Source organism: Lycium ferocissimum, chromosome 10 (assembly GCF_029784015.1).
Source record: "Lycium ferocissimum isolate CSIRO_LF1 chromosome 10, AGI_CSIRO_Lferr_CH_V1, whole genome shotgun sequence".
Classification (NCBI taxonomy): Eukaryota; Viridiplantae; Streptophyta; class Magnoliopsida; order Solanales; family Solanaceae; genus Lycium; species Lycium ferocissimum.
The window spans coordinates 46,318,459-46,330,907 of record NC_081351.1 but is presented as its reverse complement, the minus strand read 5'-3'; the positions used below and the strand labels follow the sequence as shown (position 1 = coordinate 46,330,907).

The 12,449-nt window shown below is 35.3% G+C and overlaps 1 long non-coding RNA gene across 2 annotated transcripts; it reads right to left on the bottom strand.

Moving 5' to 3' along the window:
• Positions 1 to 10,992: 10,992 nt before the first annotated feature.
• Positions 10,993 to 11,953, bottom strand: LOC132035532 (uncharacterized). 2 transcript variants are annotated; one of them, XR_009409289.1, is made up of 3 exons: positions 11,717 to 11,953; positions 11,511 to 11,681; positions 10,993 to 11,284 (listed from the first exon to the last, which is right to left on the bottom strand). It is a non-coding gene; the product is annotated as an uncharacterized LOC132035532 (long non-coding RNA). The 2 variants fall into 2 exon arrangements; XR_009409290.1 differs by having other exon boundaries at positions 10,993 to 11,161.
• Between the last annotated feature and the right edge of the window lie 496 nt (positions 11,954 to 12,449).

Genomic DNA, 12,449 nt, shown 5'->3' with positions numbered 1-12,449 from the left:
GTTTCTTTTAGGTCTTGGAATGTTCTTTAAATCCACTCATTCAACCTATGCTTTATGGTGTGAGTATAGCTTCTACCTTAAATCTTTCTTGTCTTTTGTATATTTGTAGAAGCCATTGAATGGTTAGATTCGTTTCAAACGGTGGCATTTAATCTCAAGATCCCTGAGTTTAGATTCTCTACTTTTTGTTAGAATGCTTGTATACAAGGGTTTTCTTTATTAATAAAATTATTTACCTTATCAAAAAGCTCCGAAGTTATGGCTGGAGCCACTAGATCCAATTTACTATGTTAATCTCTTCATGTTCTATTTTTTTCTTTTATTACCCCGTCCTATTTTATATGATACCTGATGGATACAAAGTATGCGATATGAATTTGACTTATTTAAGATATTAGTAGCAAGAGGTCCTTCGGGAACATATGATAGCAGAAGTATTTCATATTTGTAATGGGAGAATATATATTACAATATTGGTTGCAAATTAGATAGAGTAAACATCACATCATAGTAATAGTTAAATTAATATAATATCTTGAAAGTTGTGTAGAATAATTGTATTAATGGAGCACATAAGGGCATGGTCTAGCTGTCAATGAAGTGGATGAAAATCATCGGAGAGTGAGGTTCAAATTTTACGAGAGATTAAAAGACTAGGTGAGTTTTTCTCATCTGCCTAATTTTTGGTGGGCAGAGTTACCGCTACTTGTATTGTGAATTAGGTATCAAATGTAATAGTCGAGGTGCGCCCAATGATTCCGACACCACTGCTACAAGAGAAAGTACGGAGTCAAATAATTTGAAATAGACAAAACTCTGTCTGTTTTTGTGAATATATAGAAATAAAATCTCTTGAACCTTTTAGCAGCCTGTATAGTGAACATATGATGCCTGGCTTTGAAGATTAATGGCGGCAAGGAAGATTATATTGTCTGTATCCATTCATTATGAGAAGCACTACGTACTGGGGTCTTCCTGTTTTGTTTGAACTTTTAGAAATATTTTGTAATCATTACAGTGTTTGATATTGTTCTAACTGTTCAATTCTTTTTTTTTCAAAGTATTTTGAGCGTAGAACCTTATTCATATTTGTTGCTTTCAAATAAACTTGTTTTGTAGAATCGCCATCCTTAAGAAAGCTAAATAGGGAGGTGATAATCCAAATTTCTCTTTTTAACCTTTTTCCCTTTTATTTTACACCATTTGTAATTTATTTTTGTAATTTTGATCTCAGGGAGTTTCTTTTTTGGTTAAATACCATAGAAAGCAGTCTCCAAAGTAACAACAAGGCTGAAACTTTGGCTCTTCTCAAAGGTTTATAATGGTGCATTGATAATGGCTATAATCATCTTACCCTGGATACTGATTCTCTCTTGGTACAGATGATTAAGGGCAGTAGTAAATTTCAAACTTATCGCAGGGACTCCATTCCCCAGATTAGGAATTTGATGAACTAGGCGCAGATCTAAATATTTCTCTATAGGGAAGCAAATTTTGTAGCTGATACTCTTGCTAACATTGGTGTAACTGATGGAGGAGAAAGGTTCTTCACACAAGCTTTTAATCTTCCAATGAAGGCTAAAGATTCTTTGAAGAATGATCCGAGAGGTTACATACATTTCAGATTCATGATCAAGAAGGGACAGTTTATCTTAAATGCTAGCTGAGTCTTTACTTACTGCTTCAGTCTTTGGACATTGCATTTGCAGCGTGACGCTTTGCAACTTAGGAGAGGTGTCCTCTTCTATCTTTTATTCTCCTTTGGCAAAGCATCCTTATTGATTAAGGACTCTCATTCTTCATGTAATCTTCGAGGCTAAGGTTTATGTCCTCCTCCAAGCATACTTTTGGATTGATATATAGATAGGTAGGGATCATGCCAAACCCCACATAATCGTAAGTTTAATGACCAGATGATGGATTAAAATAAAAAATATCTTTATTGTAATTGGTAATAGTTTAATTTACTCCTGCATCACCCAAAAACAAGGGGAATAAGATTTCTTTCAATTGTTCATCTGGGTATAGTTGCCTTATTTGCTGATTTTCCCAGATTCGTAGTTACAGCAGTATAGTTGTTGCAACAAGTTCTAAAGCTGCTGTGTAAGAGCTTCTGAACTTTTTGCATCAGCTGTTGTAGTCCTAGTGTTTCTGCAAGAGTTGTTGATAAATTATGAAGTTGTTGCAACAGATTTACTAAATGTTGCAACAATTACAAAAAATGTGAATAAATAATTTACAACAGCTGTTGTACTTTATGCAATAACTGTGAAATCTGTTGGAGAGCTCCTACTCTTTCGAACAATTGAGTTACTTGTTGCAACAAGTATGATACTTGTTGCAACAAGTATGATACTTGCTGCATCAATGATACTTGCTGCATCAATTACAACAGCTGTTGGACATATTTTACAGTTGTTGGATGAAACAGAGACTGAAGCTGTCTCCAACAAATAAGTGAGCTGTTGCAACTAGTAACCTACTTGTTGCAACAAGTATGTTATTTGTTTCAATAAGTCACTTAGTTGTTGCATTTTGTTATGAAACAGACAAAAACTGAAGCTGTCTCCAACAAGTAATCAAGTAGTTGGAACAGGTTACATACTTGTTGCAACAAGTACGTTAGCTGTTCTAACAATTCATATAATTGTTCCATTTTGTTATGAAACAGAGACAGAGACTGAAGCTGTCTCCAACAAATAAGTGAGTTGTTGCAACTAGTAACCTACTTGTTGCAACAAGTCAGTTATTTGTTCCAACAAGTCACTTAGTTGTTGCATTTTGTTATCAAACAGACAAACTGAAGTCGTCTCCAAAAAGTTACCAAGTAGTTGGAACAAGTTACATACTTGTTGCAACAAGTACGTTAGTTGTTCCAACAAGTCATATAGTTGTTCCATTTTGATACGAGACAAAGACAAAAAGCTGAAAACTGTCTCCAACAAATAAGCGAGTACACGTGCAACTAGTAACCTACTTGTTGCAACAAGTCGATTATTTGTTCCAAGAAGTCATTTAAAGTTGTGATTAAGTTAAATAATTTGGGTCCAAAATTACGGGAAAAAACCACTCAATTATGAACTTAATCATAAATTGAAGTGGCCTTTGGGCTTGGGGTGGTCAAAAAAGTTTGTCACCTAGAGTAATTTCAACACTTGACATTCAAGCATTGTAATTACTAGTTATGCTTGACTTTGAACATCCAAGCTCAAAGGCCGCTCAAAATTGTGATTAAGTTAACTACTTTGGGTCAAAATTTCGGGAAAAAACCACTCAATAATTAACTTAATCATAAATTTAAGTGGCCTTTGACTTGCGCTGGTCATGACTGATTTTCTTAAAACAAAATATCTTCAGGCACCATTAATGGGGGACTCAATAATAATAGGTGTTGATTGCCATGGTGAATGGATCGAGGTGAACAATCGATATATTTGGCGATGGAAGGGTAGTCACATGTTAGAGACGATAGCGATGACTGTCCCAAGTGATGTTGTGTTTGATGATTTTGTGAACTTAATCATTAACTATTGTGAATTAACTTGTGAACCGAAAGACCTTGTCATCACTTACATGCATAGCTCTTTTGAAAACCGCAGGGTCTTGCCTTTTAAGATAACCGATCGTAGTCATTTGCGTACTTATTTGAAAGATGTAGCTAGGCCCATTTTAAGGGTATACGTGGTTGGAAGCCCGGTCAAGAACCATAATTTAGCTCAAGACCAACAAGATGTATTAAATGATAAATTGGAAGGGATGGATATGGATATTCCAGATAATAGAAGTGCGAAGCCCCATGGAAGTGGGGGTGAGCCGATTCCTATACCCAAACTTGCGAGTAATACACCGTGTGCTACACAATCGTCACAGTCCAGCCATGTTCAAGATGATGAAACAATTTTTTATAAAGGAATGTCATTCAATTCGCGAAGTGTGTATTGCTTTAGATGTGAACATCTGAAGTGCAAGTGGTGGCCAAGGGATGTGAAGCTTTTAAGTTCTAGCAAACACGGAAGAAGGTGGACAAAGAGGGCTATGCGGAAAAACAAATGCTCCTTATGCAAAACAGTTGGCCACAAAAAAACAACATGTCCAAGCCGAAATGCTCCATAGTTGTAGATTGCATTGTGTTGTAATAATAGTTATCTGTTGGATCTTTATGACATTTTTTCTTAACATGGTAATTTATATTCTTGGTGATTATGAACTTGATTTATATGATATGTTTTTCGTGTTCAAATCACTAATGTGTATATTCTTGTTAATAAATTATTGTACAGTTTCCAACAAGTAATGAATTTGTTGCAATGTGCTCTGTAACTTGTTGGGTTTTATCGAACAAGTAACAGGACTTGTTGCAGCAACTAGTAAGTCGTTGAACATATTACAAAAAATCGGAGTTTTTAAGCAGATGCAACTAAGTTATATGTTGGGTTTTTTCTAACAAGTGGAGTGACTCAAGTTTTAATTATTGAGTAGAGGGAATCAGCCACATTTAGTGATAAACAATTGGGAATCAACCATATTTAGTGATAAACAATGGAAATCAAACAAGTGGAGTGACTTGTTATAGAAAATGGGTAACTTGTTGGGTTTTATCGAACAAGTAACCGGACTTGTTGCGGCAACTAGTAAGTCGTTGAACATATTACAAAAAATCGGAGTTTTTAAGTAGATGCAACTAAGTTATATGTTGGGTTTTTTCTAACAAGTGGAGTGACTCAAGTTTTAATTATTGAGTAGAGGGAATCAACCACATTTAGTGATAAAAAATTGGAATCAACCATATTTAGTGATAAACAATGAAAATCAAACAAGTGGAGTGACTTGTTACAGAAAATGGGTAACTTGTTGTGTTTTATCCAACAAGAGTAAGGACTTGTTCAACAACTTACTCAGTTTGCTGCAACAGATACTAAACTTGCTGCAACAGATACTACAGCTGTTGCAACAGATACTACTTGGTTCACCCATATTTAGTGATCAATAAAGGGAATCAGCCATATTTAGTGATAAACAATGGATATCAGCCACATTTAGTGATAAACAATGGAAATCAAACAAGTGGAGTGACTTGTTACAGAAAATAGGTAACTTATTGTGTTTTATCTAACAAGAGTAAGGACTTGTTCAACAACATATTTAGTTATAAGTATATTACACTTGCTGCAACATATACTAAACTTGCTCCAATAGATACTACATATTTTGCAACAGATACTACTTGATTCATCCATATTTAGTGATCAATAAAGGGAATCGGCCATATTTAGTGATAAACAATGGATATCAGCCACATTTAGTGATAAAGAGTGGAAATCAAACAAATAGAGTGACTTGTTACAGAAAATGGGTAACTTATTGTGTTTTATCCAACAAGAGTAAGGACTTGTTCTGCAACAGATACTACACTTGCTGCAACAGATACTAAACTTGCTCCAACAGATACTACATCTTTTGCAACAGATACTACTTGATTCACCCATATTTAGTGATCAATAAAGGGAATCAGCCATATTTAGTGATAAACAATGCATATCAGCCACATTTAGTGATAAACAGTGGAAATCAAACAAGTGGACTGACTTGTTAATGGAAATGGGTAACTTGTTGTGTTTTATCCAACAATATAAGGACTTGTTCAACAACTTACCTGATCGGATACTAGACTTGGGTGAACAGTATACTAAATCAACAGATAAGTCCAACGATACTAATGGATTCACTCATATTTAGTGATCAATAAAGGGAATCAGCCATATTTAGTGATAAACAATGGATATCAGCCACATTTAGTGATAAACAGTGGAAATCAATCATATTTATTGATCAATATATATACTTAAGCAATTTGATGGTGTTTTGGGTCAGGATAGATGATCAACTAAGTCCAATACGCACTACATGGAGTGATCTATTTAGTGATAAACAATGGAAATCAATCATATTTATTGATCAATATATATACTTAAGCAATTTCATGGTGTTTTGGGTCAGGATAGATGATCAACTAAGTCCAATACGCACTAAATGGAGTGATCATTGGAGTGAATTGATGTGAACTTCTTGATTCACCCACATTTAGTGATAAACAATGGAAATCAATCATATTTATTGATCAATATATATATATATAATTTATATATGATCAACTAAGTAATACGCACTAAATGGAGTGATCATTGGAGTGAATTGATGTGAACTTCCTGATTCACCCACATTTAGTGATAAACAATGGAAATCAATCATATTTATTGATCAACATATATACTTAAGCAATTTCATGGTGTTTTGGGTCAGGATAGATGATCATACTAACGCACTAAATGGAGTGAATGTGAACTTCCCGATTCATCCACATTTAGTGATAAACAATGGAAATCAATCATATTTATTGATCAATATATATATATATATATATATATATATATATATATATATGTATATATATATATATATATATATATATATATATATATCTACTACAATCATTAGTAATTTGTGCAACTTCTTTCCACATTCTGCATGATCTGTTGCAAAGATTAGTAACTTGTTTCCAGATTATTTACTTATTGGAACGGATTAGTAACTTGTTGGAACATTAGTAATTTGTTGCAACTTCTTTTGTATGATCTGTTGCAGATTAGTAACTTATTTAAACAGATTATTTACTTGTTGGAACGGATTAGTAACTTGTTGAAACAGCATTAGTAATTTGTTGCAACTTCTTTCCACGATCGTATGATCCTATATTAGTAACTTGTTTCAGCAAATTAGTTACTTGTTGGAACGGATTAGTAACTTGTTGAAACAGATTAGTAATTTGTTGCAACTTCTTTCACAAATGTATTATCTAATGCAACAGATTAGTAACTTGTTTAAACAGATTAGTTACTTGTTTGGAACGGATTAGTAACTTCTTTGGAACGGATTAGTAACTTCTTCAACAACTGTATGACCTGTTGCAATCATTTAGGCAACTTTTCTAAACAGATTAGTAGATTAGTAATTTTTTGCAACTTTTTTAACAACTGTACTATCTGTTGCATTTGTTGCAACAACATTCATAAATAATAACAAGGACAAAAAAAAAATTGTTCAAGTAGTAATTTGTTAAACAACACTCAGGGCTCCAAAACTTTATCTATCACACCCATCGCCCACCCCCACTACATCCTCGCCACTGAGTTGTCGCACAATAGAGTCTCGGAGCTTCATCATGTTAGTGCCGGTAAGCAAATGCTCAATAAAAGCAAGTGAATACAATCCGCATGCCATTGCGCTTTCATTGCGGGGGAGATTCTCCTTCAAAGACAAATTTCCAAGCTTCGTTGAGCAGCCTTTTCGTGCAAGCGTTCAAACATGCCACTTTGCTTCGATAGTTTCGGCCATAATTCAACGATGGCTGGATGTGGATGAAGAACTCATCCTCTTGGATTTTTGGGACGTTGCAGTCATAAACATTTATCACCCTCTCCTCAATTATGAATTCGAGGGTGACAAACTATCTGACATTTATGTTCTTGATAGTAAGCACCTTTTTGGCACCAACCCACTCGCGACCACTTTTGGCTGGCACAGTACCTCTACAGTAAGCGATAACATCATCATCCCATATAAAATCATCAAGCATTTGATTGAATGGAATAGCTTCCTTTTGTGTGCTTTCATCCGACAACTCTGTGTATCGCTTGAGCATGATATTGTAGAAGCTGAGATCCAAGATTATATCTGTGGAAGCATAGTGCTTAGTGAAAGTACTTTGCCTCACACTCATTAAGAGCATAATTTCATCAACATACTGCATTAAAAGTATAAGGAATGTCAGTCACCTGAACAACTAAGTGAGTTGTTGCAACAAGTGTGCACTTGTTGCAACAAGTATTGGTCTTGTTGCAACAACTCTCCTAGTTGTTGGAGATTGCGCACAATGTTGGGTCTATTTGTTCGTAAGCAATCTCCAACAACTAAGTGAGTTGTTGCAACAAGACCAATTTGCAACAAGTGTTCCACTCGTTGCAACAAATATATAACTTGTTGCAACTAATACAACCAAAATAAGACTTGTTTCAACAAAAATAATTGTTGTTTTCAAACTTACACTGGCCAGCCACCAATCTTCCATGCTTGTCATTATCCTGAAGTCATTGGCCTTAAATTCATCCAATGAATACATCGTACCCTTGCTCTTCTTGGCATTGTCGAATTTTTCAAGCTTTTTCATTTTTTGAGCATCCGCATGCTTATACACATTTACCTTTTTAAGATCAACAACAGCAGCCGCTTGTGGGGTGTAGAAGATTTCCTTGACCTAACATCGGCAAAGTGCCTTGAAATTGCTTTTCCTTCTTGCGAATGTGAATGGGAGTATAGGGTGAGTCGCCTTCTTGGATGGATTGACACCCCTCTTGGATAACAAACTCTGTAAAGCGTAATTTGTGTCTTTTTGTGCCTTCACCAACTCCTCAACATTTTTTATCAAATCATCCATTCGCCGCTTGCAATAGGTGCATTCACAAGCACATTTCGATGTGTCGGCACCAACAAAGGAAAATCTACCACCAAATTTGCCACAACTAACATCTCCATCAATTGGAGTTTGTCCACCGACATCACCACCAATTGGAGTTTGTCCACCAACAACACCACCAATTGGAGTTTGTCTACCAACATCAACATCATCATCTATTATTTTTTCACCGGCAATTTCTACCGCAACATCATCAACAACAGTTGACCACCAAAGCAATAACACCACCACCACCAATATCTACCACAACTGATTCCTTTTGATGGTCACTCCAGCCAATTCTAATTTCATCCCTCAATCATTTTATCAGAATCGCATTGTAAGGGCACAAAGGAAGCAAGGAATGACATCTCCAACTCCCGTACTGTCGTGACAAGCCGCGAGTGCACAACCTATAACAAAAAAGTAGATATATTAAAATGGTCCTAAATCATGAAATGCAACAGATGACTAGGTTGTTGCAACAAGTGTTATAGGTTGACATTGCATTAGTAACTTGTTGCAACAAAGTCATACTTGTTGGACATTGTCCAACATATTAGTAACTTGTTAGTGTCATACTGGTTGACATTGTCCAACATTAGTAACTTGTTGCAACATGTCATACTTGTTGGACATTATCCATCGATGACCAAGTTTATTCTATATACATGTCTTAAGGCTTACCTCTTCCAAATGAGGGTTAAAAAGATCAACACTCAATCTTGTGTTGCTTTTTGCGATCACCATCTAAGCATTCTTGGAAAAGACACTTCAAGGGTAGTCCTTCACTTGTTGTCGGAGGTGAGGAATGGCTTCAAATGCCCAAGCCTAGAAAACAAGATACCAAAGCAAAATCGAATGATGATAGAAATACAAAAAGTACAAGAAATTGACATTGCAAATGCTTTACCATGAAAGCCCAAGGAAGCCATATAGATTGATCGTCTTCACCGTTGGTTAAGCTCTTTCGATAAATAGTCAACAATCAACTTGAAGCTTTCTCGGCCTCCATCCATGGTTGTTGAATGCCTCATAGTCCTCCGCAAGTTTAAGCAAACCAAGTGGTATGTTCGAGACTTGTATCTTTTGCCATAAGAACACAAAGCACAAACCAAACTAAACACAAGGATCGCTTATGCTTTTTTGACATGGTTTTGGACTACAAATCTACAAGCAACTTATCTCCTTTGTTGCTTTTTCCAACTAACTCCACCAAACCAGTTTCACTCTTATCTTTTCCACCCTTTCCTACTTTCTTGGCTTCTTTGGTCGTCTTGCTAGTCCGGGCTGGCTTATTCAATACAACAGTAGGAAGCTCACAAAGATGACATCTAAGGCAGTAACTATGGCAAACTCTTTCAAGCCAAAGCACACCGGCATGCCACAGTAATTAATCCAAAGCTCATCCTTTGCATCCGAAAGAATTCTACGCTTCATAAGCCCATATACCATTTTCATTTGAAACCATGCACCGGTCTCTTCAGGCAAATCCAAATACACCCCAAAACAGCTTTTCCTAAAGAAATCCTCCAACCCCTGCTTTTTAAGAATTAGCCTAAACATATCAAAGTTCTTGCCCATGCCTGATTTGACCGTAAGATCAACGGTCAAATCATTATTTTCATTCAACGGCATCCTCACGGCATACTTGTCAATACTGAAAACCTTGACGACCTCTTCTTCTATGAATGGAAGGTCCGTTATGATCTATGTCCAATCTACTAAAAGATTCTGCAATTAAATTGGCATTCACACTATTTCTCTTTTTTGTTCTTAATTCAACTATGAATGTCGACAAGTGAACTTTATTTTCGGAAGCACTGTCCTTTTCATCATCTTCATCCAATCCATCTACTCCATCAGCAGTTTCTTCAGCTTCTAATTCTTCTTCACTTTGTTCATTTGTATCTACTGCTTCTTGGCTCTGTACTTCCTCTCTTTCTGAGGATTGATTGTCAGTTTGGCTGTCTCTTTCCTCTATATTTGCTGATTCAACAATAGATTTTGCTAAATCAGCAAGATTCTCTAATGATGATTGCACTCTAGCTTTTTTATTATCTCTATGACCCTCAGTTGATTTCTCAACTTTTCTTTTGGCTGGAGACATTTTATCTACACACAGGAGAAAAAAAAAAAAGCTTCAACTGATTAGTGCATCATTCAAAGTAAAAGATAATAAGAAGTGCAAGCATTTGATCAAACAAAATACAACAAGTAACGAAATTCCCAACAATTGAAGAATTTGTTGCAACAAATGATGAATTGTTGCAACAAGTGAATAGGTTGTTGCAACAGATTCTTCAGTTGTTGAATAAGTGATTAAGTTGTTGGATATCTTCTACAAACACAACCAAATAACTGAAGCAATGTCCAACAGATTTATAGTTGTTGCAACATATTGTATACTTGTTGCAACAAGTGTATAACTTGTTGCAACAACTATAATCATGGACATCTTCTACAAATGTTAACCAAAAAATCGAAGAAAAGTCCAACAGATTTGTAGTTGTTGCAACATATTGTATACTTGTTGCAACAAGTGTATAACTTGTTGTAACAACTATAAATCTGTTGGACATCTTCTACAAACAGAACCAAAAAACTGAAGGTAAGTCCAACAGATTTGTAGTTGTTGCAACATATTGTATACTTGTTGCAACAAGTGTATAACTTATTGCAACAACTAAAAATCTGTTGGATATCTTCTACAAACAGAACCAAAAAACTGAAGCTATGTCCAACAGATTTGTAGTTGTTGCAACATATTGTATACTTGTTGCAACAACTAAAAATTTGTTGGATATCTTCTACAAACAGAACCAAAAAACTAAAGCTATGTCCAACAGATTTGTAGTTATTGCCACATATTGTATACTTGTTGTAACAAGTGTACAACTTGTTGCAGCAACTAAAAATCTGTTGGATATCTTCTACAAACAAAACTAAAAAACTGAAGTTATGTCCAACAAATTTGTAGTTGTTGCAACATATTATCTACTTGTTGGCACAAGTGTAGAAATTGTTGCAACAACTAAAAATCTATTGGACATAGCTTCTATAAACAGAACCAGATAAATACTAGGACAAGAACAAAAAAATCATCTATTGGATATCTACTCCTAAACCCTGAACCATACCAGGACAACAACAGAAAAAACCATTTATTTCACTACAAAACACAACAACAACAACAACAACAACAACAACAACAACAACAGCAATAACAACACTAACAACAACAAGATGGATTTTATCCAAGCTTTTCCTAAACACTTAACCAAACCAAAACAACAAGCATCTACTTCCAAGACAACAACCAAATCGTCTACTACAGACACACAATCATACAAGTTAAATAAAATACACCAAATATATGTGCAATAATTGTTTATCCTTTCTTTTCCTAAACCATACCATAACAGGATAACACCAACACCAACACCAACATCAACACCAACACCAAACAACATCAACACCAACATCAACACCAACACCAACACCAACCAATACTAACACCAACACCAACACCAACAACAGTATTTCACTACAAAATACACCAAATAGAGGTTTTTAAAGCAAGCAACCTCAGCAAATGTCTGCAACTGTCAAACAAGTGCTGAAGTTGCTGCAGCAACTTACTCATCTGTTCGAAAAAGTCAACAAGATTACAAGCCATTTTTTCGAAATCTTAAGGAGAACAAGAACAAAAACATCACAAAAAACCATAATTTGACAACAATGTACGCTATTTACAAACGCAAAAACCCCAACAAGTCAAACAAATACCCCAAATAAGGGTTTCTCAAACAAGGAACAACAAAATAAACAACATTGAAGACAAACCCATGTTCTTCTTCTTCTTTTTCTACAACCAAAATCATCAATTTCTACCAAATAACTTTTGGAACAAGTGAAACAAAAACTTTACCTTGATATT